The following is a 4031-nucleotide window of genomic DNA, read 5'->3' on the forward strand; positions in this document are numbered from 1 at the left end:
AAAAGATGGACAAATTTGTTTTCTTCCCCTATCTAGAAGCCTTTGAGAGGGAACTGACACTGATTCTAACCACCCCAACACCGATCAAAATACTTGAAAGCAAATCCTGAATCCACCACTCTAGAGTCCAGCCTTGGACAACAAAAGAAAAATGAGGAGGAACCAAATAGAGGGATACTTTTGGAAGTCCTTGTCAAGAAATTCCAATCGACTCCCATATGAACATTTGAAAATTGTCCAGTTCTGACTTCTTTCTAGTTCCCTGCCTAGAACTTGTAATATTAATTACTCTTGCCTTTGCTTCTTCTTGACATCTCCTATTCACCATTCAAAGACCTTCTTTTGTTCCTCAAGATAAGAGTTATACAATTTGGGAGTCTTTTAGATAGGCCCACTGAAGGGGTACTCCAATTGTCTCACCCTGCATCCCTGTTCAGCATGGATTCCTAAAGCCAGAGCGGTCTGCGTCCCAATTCCCTATTGGCAATTTGAGTAACCCCTTCAGATGATGGAGAGATAAGAATAGGAGGTAGGAATTGGTTAGGCAGTTAGGGTAAAAAGACCCAAAGAAAAGTAGCCAGTTTCTTGTCTAAAAGTCAAAGTATCCTTGGCCCTGTTAGCAACATATTCTGTTTCAAAGCCCAAAAATGTCAAAAGTATTTGGGAGCTTGTATCTAATCCTTAAAAGATTTTAGGGTTACCTCTTCAGAGGGGGGATGTTAGAGTAGAAAAAAGCCCCATAAAAAAAAAAAAAAGAGTACATGAAGTTGTCTGAAAAAAGTGATGGGGAGATATGGGAGGAGCTGCAGGGGAGGGGGTGGGCACGGATTTGATCAAAACACCTTATATCCATGTAAGAAATTCTCAATAATTTTTAATTTGATTAAGATACCTTATATGCAGCTGTAAAATTCTCAATAAATTATTTATTTAAAAAATTTTTAAAAAGAGATCCAGTTAGTATTTGAGGTGGTCAGCTCCTTGTCTGATATTACTGATTCTGTAATATTTGTCCAGTGAGAAGTATAGATGTCAGACAATCTTCTGTGAACTAGAGATATATTATAATAGATTGTACAGAAATTACCTATGACATCAATTTTATAACTTCACAGAAATAAAATAAGTCTATAAATTAACATTATGTCTTATCAAGTGGTCCCACAAGACAACGGAAGCAGGAGAAAAGGACTGAAGAAAGGACATGAGGATACAATTCAGCTTTGGCTAAGATGCCAAGGAAGATACATTTTCAGTTTAGCATCTGATCCAGTGGTATCATTCCATTGTTATGGGAATACAGGCCAGTGAAATGAGATCTGAGGTTGTAGACCCTCGACAATCTTGCTCTTTAGGAATATTCCTGCATCTTCCTCTATATTCAAGCTTTTTCTCTGAAGCTGCTGTCTCATGAGTACATTTGCAATGGTGGTGCATGTCCATATGCTTCTCCCATACCTTACCTCCCCTTTTCATTCTATAGCGCTGTGTCCTGCCTCCTCCCACAACACACACACACACACACACACACACACACACTCACACACACACACACACATGCTCACACACACGTGCTCACATACATATCTTCTATATGTCTTTAATGTAAATTTCAAAATGCACAAGACAAAAATGATTAATCTCTTTTCTTCTATGTCCCCAACACCTAGAATGCTTTCTGATATGTAATAGACATTCAATAAATATTTATTAAAGGAATACAGGAATGGAAAGATATAGAATACCTGTAGTATAATTCTCAAGAGCGGCAGAATTTTAAACTGGGTTGTGGTGCTACATGCTTGTAATCCAGGCACTTGGAAGGTAGAAGCAAAGAGATTCGGTAGTTCAAGGTCAATCTGGGCTGCATAGTAGTAAGTTCAAGACTATCCTGGGCTACATGTTTTCCTGTCAAAAAAGTATAGGTTTTAGGGATGATGTTGATTGAAAGTACATGCATAGCTAGATGATTGACCCCTTTTGAACTTCAATTTAATGACACTGTAAAATGAAAATAACACTGTTTTCTGAAAAATAGGGCAAGAACTACATAAAGCAATATAGTTTTCAAATCTCTTATATTATGAGTTAATCTGAATACATAAACATTTCTGTTGCTGATGATAATACTGTGAACAACATTTGGGGCCTAATAATGCCCCAGTACAGTATAGTCCAATGCTGAGATCCACAAACTGCTGGATCTTCTCCTCTGGTCCTGCAATCCTCTTCCTGAATTCTTGGATCTGATATTTAATTTCCAGGCATGGAATCTTCTACAGTTCCAACATCATTCCATATTTAAAGGCCTCAGGAAATGTTTTAATTGATTTTATTTGTTTAGTTGTATAGACGGAGTTCCACGGGACTGGAGAAACCAGCCTTGCTATTCTTGTCATTGAGCTATTTAGCATGGAGAAAGGGGAACATGTCGTTTGAGCAGTTTAGGAAAGATCTTCTTTTTCTTTTTTTCCCTAGAGTAACTACTGTTTTTGAATAAAGTTGTAGAAAACACCACTCTAAAATACTAACTAATCCTCATTTGAAGATGATCCCAGTGAAATGTATTTCATTCTCCAGCATGTTTTTATAGAAAGCATTCTTACTAGGAACAAAGAATCAATGCTTAAGAAGAAAAGACAAAGGAGATGGAGAAGGGTTTTTAACATGAGTGCTGAATCAGGGGAAGCAAGATTTACTGGATTTTCTGAACTGATCAAACAAGAGTTGGTAAAAGATCACCTTCTGTCTGGCTGGGAGTTAATATTGGTGCCTTTCTTTTGAGTTTCTTATACCTTTAGATTAAACAGAAAGAATCCATAGTTCCCATGAATCCATACAAAGAGGTTGAAAACAGCAGATCTTCCTGGTAGGCCAAGTGGGACTCTTTCATCCTTAGGCTATTTGACTCCAGGGCTGCAGAGTGCTTCTGGCCCTCCTGGAATGCTACACTGTGCAGAACTGAAAGGTGGTGATTCTTTCATTTCCTGGCCTTGGCACAGATCAACCTTGGGACAATACATCATAGTCAGCTCAGAGGTTTCACCCTTAACTGAGGTCCCTTTGGAAATTCTGTGAAAATAGTCTCGACAAGACATTCCTTCTCAGATACAAACATATTCTTTTATACTTAATTTTCTTCATTTATTATTATTATTGTGTGTGTAGGTGTGTGAGCACATGCACACATGGGTCAGGCCTGAATGTAGTGGTCAGAGGAGAGTTGATTCCTTATGTCAATTCTACTGAGGGTTCTGGAGATGGAACTCAGCAAGCACTTTTACCTCCTGGTCCCCTCAGCTCTCAGTTAGAAACTTTATCTAGGAAAGCTGTGTGGAAGTAAAAGCAAGGCAAAACTTTATGTGTGTGTGTGTGTGTGTGTGTGTGTGTGTGTGTGCATGCACGTGTGTGCATGCATGTGTGCATATATGTGTGTGTTGCAGCCAGAGTCAGTCTTGTTTGTCTAATTCAGTTGCTGTTTAGATCATTTTTTGAGACAGAGCCTTCATTGAGCTCGAACTTGCCCATTTGACATAGAGACCTGGAGCTTGCCAATTCAGTGAGGTTGGCTGGCAAGCAAACCCCACGCCTACTTCTGTCTACCTCTCCAGTGCTAGGACTGCAACCCTGCACTACCACACTTTTCTTTTTACATGGAGTCTGGAGATCAAATTCAGGTTTTAATGCTTGTGTTCACTTTAACAACTGAACCATTTCCCAAGCATGCATTTTTGCTATTTTAGATTCCTTCTTCCTTTCCCTTCCTTTATCCTGTCCCTCTATGCCTCTTTCTATTTGGTTATATGGACAGATATAAGATGGGATGCTATTCTTTTTTTTAATTTTTTTTAATTTTAATTTTTTTTTACAATTAAAGTTACAGTTTTAACAATAAGATGGGATTTTTTTTTAATTTTTTTTAATTTTAATTTTTTTTTACAATTAAAGTTACAGTTTTAACAATATACAAAATATTACAGTAATTCAGATTTTTTGGCATAATGATTACAGATTTGATAAATAATAAATAC

Source organism: Nannospalax galili, unplaced genomic scaffold, assembly GCF_000622305.1.
Source record: "Nannospalax galili isolate Female #2095 unplaced genomic scaffold, S.galili_v1.0 scaffold406, whole genome shotgun sequence".
Classification (NCBI taxonomy): domain Eukaryota; kingdom Metazoa; phylum Chordata; class Mammalia; order Rodentia; family Spalacidae; genus Nannospalax; species Nannospalax galili.